Below are 13,309 nucleotides of genomic sequence, written 5' to 3'. Positions count from 1 at the left end.
TGAAGCCACCAGCTGCACCATGGGAGAAAGAAGGGCAGTTTCCTCGCATACAGTTTTAATATTTTTTTAAATATTGGTTTGCTTACGAAGTCAGTGTACATTATGTTTCATTCAGTGGGGCATCTTTTGATGGTTTTCCTTTTCACAGTGGAGTCTACTGAAATAAAGATTTACTGTTGAGGAAAATTAAGCACAGATTTCAATTAAAAAGTAAGGCATTTGTTTCAAGAATTTTTGGCTCTGCCTTACGTTTTTAGAAAGAATTAGTGTTGTTTCTCTTCTTTTTTTTTTTAAATTACCATTTTCACGGTTTATTTTATGAAGAGATAACAGAAGATTTTTACAAATAGGTAGAAAAGGTAACAGTAGTGCTTCCTCGTTTTTTGTGGCTGCTGTTAAGGTTTATATAAAAATCTGAAGTAGACTTTCAGGCTGCACTGAAATAGTTCTTTTCTTAGCCAGATGGGATGTGCTGTCATTGTGAGCCTGGCAGAGCCTGGCTGTGGGTACCATTTCTTGGCTTCACCTGTGATTGTGGAGTATCACCAAGTGCATTTTGTATCTTTTCCCGAAGCATATCCCCTTTCTAAACAACATCCTGCAGACACGGAGCAGCTTCATAGCTTCCTGGCTTTCTTCTAACTTATACAAACTGGCAGTCTATAGAGCAGCTGCAGATTCTTCACTAGATAACGAATCAATCAAAACATCTGTGTCTTTTGCTGTTCATGCAAATAGTACTGGAAAAAAACCTGTGCATATTCTTCTGTAGGACAAGCTGTTTGATATTTGTTGGCTGTTATCTGAATATTATTAAAAGTGACAGGAGGACCACATTGTTGTGACATTCCAGTGGCCCTACAGAACTGATCCAGAGTCGAGTTAGTAGAGCTGTGTGAGCTGGTTTGCCATTTGAATTAGTGTTGTTTCTTAAAGATGACTAACACCTGGTAATGTGATTTTTGTTATATCATGGACAGGCATTTTAATCCATTTTTTACTTGTAATTTATCTGTTATAACCTATGTGTGTAATGTATGACTGCTTACATTGTTATGTGCTGTCGAATCACCTGTGACTCATAGCAACCCTAGGTACAGTGCCTCTGAACCCTGCCCTGTCTTGAGTCAGACTCACTTATTCCAACACACCAACCCCTGTTGCTCCAGTTTATCAGTCCATCTCATCTGAGGTCTTCCTCTCCTCTGCTGTCCGTCCACCCTTTAGCATGATGTCCTTCTCCAAGGACCTGTCTCTCTCTTTGGGCTGTGTGTCCAAAGTATGTAAGACGGAGTTTCAGAATTGTAGCCTGCAAGGAGAAACTTGGATTCACCCTCTCCAGGACAGACATATTTGTTTTCTTGGCAGTCCATGGTATGTTCAAGGCTCTTCTTCAGCACCACAACTCGAAGGCATCGATTCGTCTTCTGTCATCCTTAGTCATTGTCCAGTCTTTGAATAACAAGTAATTGCAAACACCATGGCCTGGATTAGGAGCATCTTAGTCTATAGACTGACATCGTTTCTTTTCAGCACTCTGGAAAGGTCCCTGACAGCAGATTTTCCCCAAATCTGCTTCTATTAGCCACTGTATTATACTTGGGGAGTTTTGATTGGTTGATGGTTTTTCAGCACTGTGCATTTAATGAACCAGGAAATAGTAAAACTTAAATATAATACTTGCTTCTGTGGAGGGTCTATTCCCGTTGGAAAGAAAATCTTATTTTTCTTACTTTTATTTATTTTTAACTAAAATTTTATTTTGTGATTTCTTTTTATTTTTAAATAATTTTTTTTTTAATGAAAGTTTACAGGAAAGGCAACAAGCCATTCTTAAACCAACTACAAGGTAAGTTTATTTTTATCTATGAAACACCGTCACAGAACACAAACAAAATGTGAAAACACACAGCCCTGTTGACGGATGTGTTATTAAGAGCTAGTGACTTAAATGGAGATGGAGAGAGAATGATCAAATTTTGCACAATGACTTATTCATAGCAAATACATTTTTTAAGAGACATAAACGCAGGTTATATACCTGGATTTCACCTGAAGGTATGCATAGGAATCAGATAGATTACATCTGTGGAAAGAACCGCTGGAGAAGCTCAATATCAGCTGTGAAAACTAGGCCAGGAGCTGAGTTTAGGGCTGTTGTACATAGGGTCGCTATGAGTCGCAAGTGACTCGACGGCACATAACAACACCAACAACAGTGACTTAAAGAATAAATAAATTAAAAATAAAAATTGTGAAATGACACTGTGACAGCAAGATAAACTGATTAAGTGGAGCCTTGCATTAACAATTAAAAGTTTTCTCCTTTTACCATTATGTGTCTTCTGTTTCAGGAAGGACGCTTTCTGAGACCTCTCAACTCTGGTGTCATGGTGAGTTGGGCTGGGGGAGTCAAGGTGACTGGGCATAAGTGTGTACTACATTCTCTCTTCTCTACTTTGTGAAAGAAAAATGGAGACAGAGAGGGTAGCGATTTCTTAGGCTTGTCCTGGTGACATTCCAGAAGGTGTAGGAATGGAGACAGAATCTCCACAGTGGGCCCTAGGTTCTGTCTTTGACTTTGAACCTGCAATCGGATAGGACTTTCTTAGCAGCAGCAGAGTATCTTAGAAGGTTGACTGAAAACTAATGTAGTGACGTACATTTAAGGTAATGAACATTTAGTTGAATGAAGGTGTTTTCTCAGTCACTCTAGCGACATTCCTGGTGCTCATCATCCACATGTGTGGTGGCGGAAGTTTTGGACACAGTGCATACTAGCCATGTGTACATGCAATTTTGACCAGTGTAGATACAGTAATATTCCCATTACAACAAGAAGTTCAAGCATAGATACAGTAACATTCCCATTACAGCAGGAATTTCATTGGGAAACATTGCTCTAGAGAATTCTAAAATTAAAAGACCATCAAGTGTCTCAGAGGCACTCAAAGTCCTATTTTAACAAGTATAAAATACTACTGAATTGATAGATAAATTCAAGACGGTACCCTGTTGTTGTTAATGTACCGTCCAGTCATTTGCTACTCATGGCGACCCTGTGTAAAACTTGCTCTGTTCGTGCCAGCCTTACTGTCTCTACCCCAGTTGCCCCAGTGACCGATCCATCTCATCAAGGGTCTTCCTCTCCTGCGCTATCCCTCCACCCTCCATCTTCCCAAGGTCTGCAAAGACCGGTCCCATTTTTGTAACATGTCCACAGTATGTCAGATGAAGCTTCAGAATCCTTGCCTCCAGGGATCAGCCTGATTTTGCCTTTTCCAGGATGAACCTGTTTGTTCTAGCAGACCATGGTGTAGTCAACACTGTTCTCCAGCACCACAGCTCAAAACCATCAATTCTCTTTCTATCATCCCTAGTCATTGTCCAGCTCTCTGATGCATAACATGCAATTGTGAAGACTATGGCCTTGATCAGGCACACCTTAGTCTCCAGCACAATGTTCAGCAGGTCCTGTTGGAGATGATATGTTCCATTGGCAAACTACAATAAGGAGGCCAAATGACAGTCCCTGTCAGGGTGGAGTATTTTTCTTGACAATTCATTTGCCAACAGATTACCCCTTCAAACCACCCAAGGTTGAACAAGAATTTACTATCCAGATAGTGACAGTAATGGCAGCATTTATCTTGATATTTTACAGTCACAGTGGTCTCCAGCACTATTTCAAAAATGCTCTTGTCCATCTCTCCTTTGTTGTGTGATCCCAATCCGGATGATCCTTTGGTGCCTGAGATTGCTGAGATCTACAAAACAGAGAACAGTACGGCAGAATCGCTCAGGAATGGACTCAGAAGTATGCCATATAATTAAAGAAATTATTGGATAATCTCTACAAATAAAGATAGGGGAACTCTGATAGAGAAATCCTTTTGATTTCCATGTGACTGCTTTCTGTGAGCCCACACCTCATCTTCCCCTGTGCATGTGATAGAGCAGTGCTGCATGTTGTACATACTTGGAACAACAAACCAGAAATACTGTACTCTTGTACCAACATGGCCTCCCAGCAAAAAAGTGTGTGTGTGACGAGCTAGTTTTCCAGGCATAACCTAGACTAAAAGCTTTCTTTACTGACTTTTATTTGGATAATGGGAAGGTGAAGGATAGTGGAAATGGTGTGTACTTGGATAGGAAGAACAGCTTCACTAACCGATAGTTTGCTTTTAAGTAGAATCCTTCTAAACCCAAAGCAGTTAAGAAAAGCAAGGTGAAGAACATGAAGCTTATTTCTATATTTATTTTATTCTGAAGGACCTATGTCTCAGATGAAATATGGCCAACCAGATTAAACTCTGCCCATACATCTTATATTTTGAGGTCTGAATTGAATTGGTCAGCATTTAAGTGGATTGGAGCTATTAGTACTTAAAGTATGATGGGCTCTGTTCCTGGTTCTTTTACATTTCTCCACTCCTTCAGTCTTCCTCCTTTCAGCCACCTTTTCTCTTCCCTATTCTTTGGTTTGTGTGTGGTTTCTCAGTTAATAAATAGGTTAAAAGGTTTTACTTCAAATAAGTTTTTAACTGCTTAATTCTATCTGGATGTAAGGATGAAAATACATTTGTTGGAAATGCTTGTGTATATTTAATGACCCAATTGCTCTTCTGGAGTTTATATGTTGAAGAGTGACTAATCTGTGTAATAAACAGATTACTACAATCATTACATTAAAAGGAAAAAAGTAGCATACTGTAATACATTGTTCTATGCCTTGGTTTCTTTTTTTAAAAAACTTAACATCTTGGATATCTTTCCATGAAGTTTAGAGAGAGATCTGTAGATCCTTTTATGTTATTTGTTTGATAGATTGATTTATTTTTTTTAACAATATTTTAACTTCTGAGTGGCTTTTGTTGAGTGCACATCCTTCTCCCCCGGCCCCCCTTAAAATATGTGCAAAATAAGTGTTTTCAGCTTAGTGGGTCATGTAATCTTGTCACAGCTACTGAGCTCTGTTATGGTAGCACAAAACCAGCCAGCGATAATAGGGACCTAAATGGCTGTGGCTTTGTGTTAGTAATAAAACACTTTACAAAAACAGGTGGAGAGGCAGACTTTGCTGCCCGTGATGTATTCAGAGGCCTTGCTTGGTTTTAACTGTTAACATGTGCTTGGCTTCTTACTGGAAAGCTGGCAGAGTTCAAACTCATTTAGCAGTACCTTGGAAGAAAGGCCTGGTGATGTACTTCTAAAAGATGAGTGCATTTCCTTTTCTGACATGTGAGTTTCTGACGTATGTTAGTTCTCTAGCGGGTTTGGTTTACTTTGGCACGTTGTACAAGCTCATCTTCAGACCTTCTTGGCACTGAGTCTGTGTGTGGGTTTGTTTTCTTCACCATCATCTCATGTCTTCCTCATTAACAGGGACTGCATCGTGCTGTTTGGTCTCCCAAAAGGGGCCCCTAGAAGTGCTGGGTGCAGCGGATGCGGGCTATCCACCCCTCCGGTGTGGGTGAGTACAGGTTGATAGGAACCTAGTTGGAGGACGCGCTGCACTGGGAAGTGCCAGTTTGAACATTTTGAAGGCCCACTTATCTGAGAGGCAAGCTGAGGCTGTTGGAAGTTTCTCAGGTTCCTTTTTCTTCCCTTTTCTTTTTCGCCTTCTTATCATGCTTCATCTGATCTCAAAAAAAAGATCCTATTTATTTATTAGTTTATTTATTATGAACATATAATTATCGTACTATAATATGCACTTGGAAATTGTGGTAAATGTCTGTGTTACATAACATTTGTCATGTCAGCAATTTTCACATGTTATTAATTCAGTGAGAATACAATTTTATTACAAAAATGGACAGAGGGCCGGATCTGCTAACCTCTGGTGTGGAGAGAGAGTCCCATGACATCGATTGTATTCATTACAGTGTGCAGACATCACCAGTATCTGTCTCCACATTTTTCTGTCATTAACGGAAGCTCATTGTTTCCCAAGGACGTAGAGAAGAATCTTCAAGTTGTACGGTTTAGTGGCACTTACGAAGTTTACCTCTATCTAGTTCTAAAAGCATGTGATAGTTCAAACATATTAAATGCCACTATTAAAAGATGAACATCTTGACGGAAAAATGTGGAGACAGATATTGGTGATGGCTGCACATTAATCACACACTAGCAAAATCCTGCTGAAGTGTTGCAGACCGAGCGTCCCAAAGAATGGAATAATTTTATAATTATTAATAATGAGACAAACAGCCAGGAATGAGATAGAGCAGAGAGCATAAAACAGGGGGCCAGCAGTTCTCTACTGAAGACCCCAAGTCATGTTTCTCTGTGTCTTTATTGAAAATTATCAGGAAGTAAATCACAAAGAGAATTCAATGCAAATGAAGCCAAGCTCTTTCTATTGAAAACCTTCTGCTTCACTCAGGAAGGAGGGGTTCACAAATGCAGGAATTTGATTTACCTTTAACTGTTAACCTTGATGCCTCAGGGTGAACTCTAGCTCAGGAAGTAACACTCTCTCTTTAGGGGGCTCCTTGCTGTCTCCTGTCTTGCAGGGAACAAACAGCTCATTTTCTAGGATCTGCCACAAGAGAAATCCTAACTTACAAATCTGTAATTCCTTCAATTCCTGAACAAGGGTTTTCATATAATATTTGGTATAAAGTTTGGCTTCCCATACTGAAGATTATCCAAAAACGACTGGAATAGTACATTGACTGAGAACTACCAGAAATACAAGCTGGGTTTAGAAGAGGTTGTGGCACTAGAGATAATATTGTCAATGTAAGATGGATCTTGGCAGAAAGCAAAGAGTACCAGAGGAATGTCTATCTCTGTTTCATTGACTATGCAAAGACATTTGACTGTGTGGATCACAACAAATTGTGGCTAACCTTGAGGAAAATAGGAATCCCAGAAAACTTGATTGTGGAACCTTTACTTGGACCAGGAAGCAGTCCTCAGAACAGAGCAAGGAAATGCTGATGGTTCAAAGTCAGGAAAAAGAGTACAATAGGGGTACATCTTGTCTTCATACCTTTTCAGTCTATATGGAGAACAGATCATTTGGGAAGTCGGGCTTTTTGAGGAGAAATGTGTTACCAGGATTGGAGGAAGATTCATCAGCAGCCTAAGTTAAGCAGATGACACAACCTTGCTTGCTGAAACTGAGGAGGACCTGAAGCACTTGCTGCAAAAGGTCAAAGACTGCAGTGTTTAATGTGGATTGAAGCTCAACATCAAGAAGACAAAGATTCTTCCCGCTGGACCAGTTGGCAGCACCATGATAGATGGAGAAGAGATTGAAGTTGTTACCATTTACAGTTTGCTCAGCTCCACAATCAACACTTTTGACACCAGCAGTCAGGAAATCAAAAGACAAATTACACTGGGAAAATTGGCTGCCAGAGACCTCTCCAGAGTACTGAAAAGTAGTGATGTCAGTCTGTAGACTAAGGTGTGCATGATCCAGGCCATGGTCTTTGCAATTACTTGCTATGCATCAGAGAGCTGGACTAAAGATGACAGAAGAAGAATTTTATGCCTTCAAGTTGTGGCGCTGGAGGAGAGTATTGAACATACCATGGACCACCAAGGAAACAAATCAGTCTCTCTTAGAGAGGGTGAAACCAAGTTTCTCCTTGGAGGGTAGGATTTTGAAGGTCCGTCTCATATACTTTGGGCACATGGTCAGGAAGGACTGATTCTTGGAGAAGGACATCATGCAAGGGTCAGCACAGGTTACGAAGATCCCAGATGAGATGGATTGATACTGTAACTAGGCTAATGGGGATAGGTGTATTGGAGTCAGTGAGACTGGCTCAAGACAGGGCGTGCTTCAGAGCTGTTGTACATAGGGTCTCTGGGTCACTGGTGAATTGATGGCCATAACAACAAATTCTAAAAGACTCATCATCCCAGAAAGATACCCTGGACCCCATGAGCAGTTACACTGCAGCCCCTGCCAACCATTCATCTGTTTTCTGGCTCTGTTAATGTATTGGTGTTCTACATATTTCACCTGTATGGAATCATCCAGTACGTGGTCTTTTGTATCTGGCTTCAGTGAAGCACAGGGCTTTTGAGGTTCATCCACATTGTAGCGTGAATCAGTGCTTTGTCCTTTTTATGGCTAAATAATGTTCTCTTGTGCATATATTTACATCTCATTTTCTCCTTAGTTGATGAGTATTTTGGTTGTTTCCTCTTTAGCTGTTAGGAATTAAGAAGCTGTGAACATCTGCGTACAAGTTTTTGCATGTTTCCAGTGCTCCTGAGGATGTACCTAGGAGCACAATTTCTGGGTCGCTTGGTAATTCTGTGTTTAGAACTCTGAGGAACCAGATTTCCACTAAGCAGCTAATATGGAAAGGCCTGAATCAGCTTATGTGTTATGGGTGGCCCCAGCCCAGCAGAGGAGGTGCACACCCAGACTGTAGGGACCCTTGTTCTTTGCTGAGAAGCTCCTGCAGCGTGTGACGTGTCTTCTCCTCTCAGAGCCCCACGTACGTGAGCTGCAGCCACAGCTGTGACAGACCTGAGCAGTGGGGACCCCTCGCTTGCTCCCGGGGTGTCCTCCTCGAGTTTACTCCTATTTAGATAAACAGTGTCCTGGTGGGAAGAGGTGCTCAGGAGTCTGTTCTCTGAGACCCACATGGCAACTCCTGGATTGTGAGGCCTCATCTAACCTGTTAGGAAGCCCCGATTAAGCCTGATTAAGCGTTTGGCTGCTAACCAAAAGATCATTGACTAGATCATGGCTGCTCCATGGAATAAAGATATGGCAATCTGCTTCTGTAGAGATGGCACCCTTGGCACTCCGAGGGGCAGTTCTCCTTTTATCATACAGGGTTACTGTGAGCTGGAATTGACCCAGTGCAGCAGGTATAGGTCCGAGTTGTTTGTTGCCATGACCCCACTACAGAGTTCTCAGCTCATTGCTGTGTTGGCCTCAGTTGGAGGCACGAAAGGCTGGGTGCTGTGTGACGACATTTCCAGGGCAGTAGGTAGACTGTGTGAGAGAGGGAAGATGAACCCATGATGGCAAGGTGTCCTCTCTGGCTTCTGTGGCTTCTTCCGCCCTTGACAGGAGCCTGCCACCTCCCTCAGAGCCTCAATGCTAACAGCTCCCACAGTGGTACCCACTAAAGGTAGGACAAGATGAGCTTGTCCTGCTGCCTCGGAACCCAGGGAGCAGCAGAGTGCTCTGAGCAGCAGAGCGAATTCGCTCCACACACGTTTAGAGAAGTTGAACAGATCACCGCTCCAGGCAGAGCTTGTGAATGGCAGAGCTGGGTTTGTAGTGAGGAGTTGACTCCACGGCTAACTCTTGAGAGCGCAGTGTTCACTCCCAGGCTCTGCCACTGCTGTACACAAGCACGAGGACCACAGCTTTATGTTGTGTCTGTGGTGCGGGCTCGTGGCTGCCCCTCTAGGACTGTGTCAGGCACGCTGAGCCTTGTCCCAGTCATTTAGGGACCACCGTGCAGCACAGAGGCCTCCAAGCCATGCTGTCATGTGGTCAAGCATACTGGCTTTGTGGTCCTGCTCGTCATGGTCAGCCGGGTGGAGTAGAGTTGTTCTTAGAGTGATGTCTCCTGGCTCAGCTTTCCAGGCATCCTCGGCCTTTTCACACCACTTCCTCTCTCTGCCCTCCCAACACTAGCAATGCTCAGTAAATATTTATTGAATAATTATAGAAACTCAGTAGCTAAACACCTTAACATGTTTTCCTCAGGAAGTTAATCTGATTCACAATTGTCCTGATCAAGATATTCATATTCTGACACAAAGGTTCAGACACAAAGGTTCAGTAAAATGCCCTTTGACATTCTGGAACTTGTGGCCTGACCTCCAGCGGGGGTTTCCTATGACCTGAGAGGTTTAGGTCTGCCTCTGCATCTCACTAGAGACCCTTGAAGGCTGACACCTGCCAAGGAAGGGGTATGTGAGTCACCAGGTCTTGTGGGCATAGGATCCTACAGGCCGAACCATCCAGTACCCCTCCCTGCCTTTCCCAGGAACTAGGAGTGTACCTGAAGATGCAGACTGGACGCTCTTCAAGGGTGAAGAGGAGAGTGCCTTTGGCTGAAGAGGACTCACCAGCTCTGTTGCAGTTGCCTTGGTCTTCTGGAAGCACGGTGAGCCTGGGAGGGGCTTTGCTGTGAGGGTCCCACAAAGTTAGGAAGAGTGAGCTGAGGAATCTCTGTAGGTGGGAAAGAGGGAAGGAAGAGGGGAGGTGAACCTTGAGCCTCCAGTTGGGAGTCAGGAGTGCTGCTTGTCCCTAGGAGGAGGCCCCAGGCAATCTGAGAGAGGAATCAGCAGCCCACCCTAGGCCCTTTTCATCTTCTATCATCTTTTCTACCCCTGCTCTACCCTCTGTGGTCCAGAAGCCTTCAAGAAGCCGTGCATCATGGCCTTGGCTTAGGGTAGAGAGACTGTATTGTTGTTGAGTGCTCTCAAGTCAGAATGGATTCGTAGCAGACCCTCCAGGGCCTTTTCAGAGGCTGTAAATTGCATGGGAGGAGATTGCCCATCTTTCTCCCTACAAAGACTATGGGGAATAATACTTCAGGGCTCATCCTGAGCCCAGACCTATGGAGAAAGGGGCTTCTCCCATCTCTCCATCATTCCCCACTGGGAGAGGATGAAAATTCTTATCTGGATCATCTGTATTTGATGGCTGTGCCCTCTGACTCCCCCGTTTGCTGCAGAAGAAGCAGACCACCGAGATACTGAGGAGGGAGGCTCAGGACCCAAGTTCATGGTCATACAGAGTTGGCTCTAATTGCAGCCCTCTTTACCCACTCACCCTGCCTGCTCTTGAGGCCTCCAGCTCTGCCTGGCTTCACAGCTCAGACCACCCCCATCTCTCCCCATCCCTAGTTTCCCTCATGCTGCATATGGTCCCCAGGCTCCTTTTACAACTCTTGTGGCTATTGGGTACAGTGTTAGTGCTTGCCTTTGTTACTAAAGATTTTGTTTGTTTGTTTATTCTTGAAAATGTGCACAATACTTAAAACAGTGCTCTGTGGCTCTCACCTCACCCCCTCCCTGAGCTCTCTCATTGATGTCTGTGGTTCTCCTTCTCTCCGTGTGCCTGTGAATATTCCTGTATGAAACCCCTTTTGGGAAGCAGTCTCATTTCCAGACCTGTCTTCTCAGGCAGCTTTGAATTTTGAGTGTTGGCTCCAGAGTTTGTGAGAACTGCCTGTCTCTGATCCGGTCCTCTTCCTCCTCATCCACTCCCCTCTGTGAAGTACCTGCTAACCCTTCACCCCTGAGTGTGAACCAAAGAGCCCTGTAACCCAAATGCTGTTCCTCAACCTGGATTTCTCTTCTTGCCTTAGTTACTTCTCATTCACCAGCAAACTCTGTTAACTTTACCTTGAAGATCAAGTCCACCAGACAGCCCTCCTTGTCTCACTGTCCCCGTCCTTCCCAGTGCCATTGTTTACTCACTCCAGTACTGTGAGGCCCGCCCACCATTCTCCTGCTTCCTCTTGAGGCCACAGGCTCCCTGAGAAAGGCAAGTCAGGGTCACATCTCTTTTTCTAGAAGCAGCACCATTCCAGGGAAGTACCAGTTCATTCTCTGACCACAGCGCTTCCTTCTGGGAATGACTCAGCCACCCTTGCTCTCAGTCCTCTCTGCTCTTTTCTCAGTTTAGCTGTCCCCCCTCCCTGCTGCCTTTCTCTGACTGGGGCTCTCCTGCTGTTGGTGACAGAGAATGCGCTCCCTACCCTGCGTATCCTGCCTCCCTTCTGTTTTGAGACCAAAATTACAGCATACTTACTCAATAAGTATGTAAACCATGTCCCTGTTGTCAGATCTTTCTCCCAGAGCAGGGTCACTCAGACAGATTCAGTCAGTGTATAGAAGTGAGCAGAATCCCACAGCTCTGACTCTGTAAATAGGACCTGTCTGTCTATGTCCAGGCATGGAAGATGCTGCTGCAGACTCCAAGGGTGACGACAGTGCCCTCCCTGGGCCTCCCTAACCCAGCGGTGCCCAGGTACACTGGTGAGTTGAGTGCCGAGTGGAGTTTGCCATCCACCCTGTCATATGAAGCACGTGTTCATTTCCATTGCCCAGACTGCATGCTCTGTGTCTCCTCATCGAGGGACACACATGAAAAATTTATTATTTATGTGTGTGAGGTATTAGTTTCCTACTGCGGCTGTCACAGAAGTGCCACAAGTGGGCGATTTCAGTGGACGTAAGTGTTTGAAGTCTGAAATCAGGGTGCTGGCTCTAGCGGAAGGGAGGAGAAACCTTGTCTCAGCTTCTTTCCCAGAATGACTTGGAGATGTCCCTGGATGTGGTCTTCCTCTGTTTGTGCTTGCTTGCTTTTGTGCCCAATATGATGTTTTTATAATGTGAAACCGTCGTTAGATTTAGGACATGACTTGTTCTGAGAAAGAGTCCTGCTTGCGAGGCGGTCAGAGCAGTCCTCTGCTGACCCCAAGGTGGACGGTTTGAACCCACTCGTCCTTCAGGTGCCTCTAGTGGTGTTGTGCACAGGGAGTTGTGCAGCTAACCCAAGCCACACCTCTTTTGAATCCACCAGCCCTCGGAAGGCAAATATGCTCAGTCGGACTCCTGTGACGGTTGGCTTCTGAAACCTCCTGGAGGGCTGGCAGTGAGCCGAGGTTTGCTGAGACCCTCTGAGAGAAAAGTGGGACAGTCTGCTTCCTAGAGATGTGCAACTTGGGGAGTCCTGTGGGCAGCTCTGCTCTTCCCTTCAGGGTTGCTGTGAGTGGTGATGACTTGATGGCAGTGGACGTGGATTTTTTTATCTATTCTTAACATAGCGAAGAAGACCTCTTTCCAAATAGGATTACAGCCGCATAATAAGGGTTAGGATCCCAGCACATATTTTGGGAGTTCAGTTCAGTATCAGGAGAGATACTTTTTAAGGAAAATGGATAGGATTTTCCCACTCCCTTTTGTTCACACGTCTTTCTGTTGATAAAGAGCAAGGCTATACTGTCAGCTTCTCTGAAGAACAGTCCCTAAAATTCACAATGGGAATTCCAGATTACCTGTCTCATTATGTTTAAGTGGGATGTTGCTATACATTTTACTACAAATAGGATTTACTTCCACTAAATTTTTTAAAAAAAATGAAATTAAAAGCCACTTCTTCGTGGGAAATAACATTTCCCGTGAGGGGAAATTCTGTACAGAGAAAATGACACATTTGTTTTAATTTATTTCTTTCAAGCTTGTCTTTATATTAAGAAGAAACTTGTTAAAATTTAATCACAGTTTTGTGGTTTGTGTAGTACATTATTGACAGGAATCATAGGTTTAATGTATACATTGCTCATCTAGGAGC

The 13,309-nt window shown here is 43.8% G+C and overlaps 1 pseudogene; it reads right to left on the bottom strand.

The window, feature by feature from the left end:
• Positions 1–475: 475 nt before the first annotated feature.
• LOC102853306 lies at positions 476–912 on the bottom strand (annotated as a pseudogene).
• Positions 913–13,309: the final 12,397 nt, after the last annotated feature.

This window comes from Elephantulus edwardii, unplaced genomic scaffold, assembly GCF_000299155.1.
Source record: "Elephantulus edwardii isolate Elephantulus edwardi_28Jun2011 unplaced genomic scaffold, EleEdw1.0 scaffold00296, whole genome shotgun sequence".
NCBI lineage: Eukaryota > Metazoa > Chordata > Mammalia > Macroscelidea > Macroscelididae > Elephantulus > Elephantulus edwardii.
The sequence above is the reverse complement of the archived record's forward strand: the minus strand, read 5'-3'. Positions and strand labels throughout refer to the sequence as shown.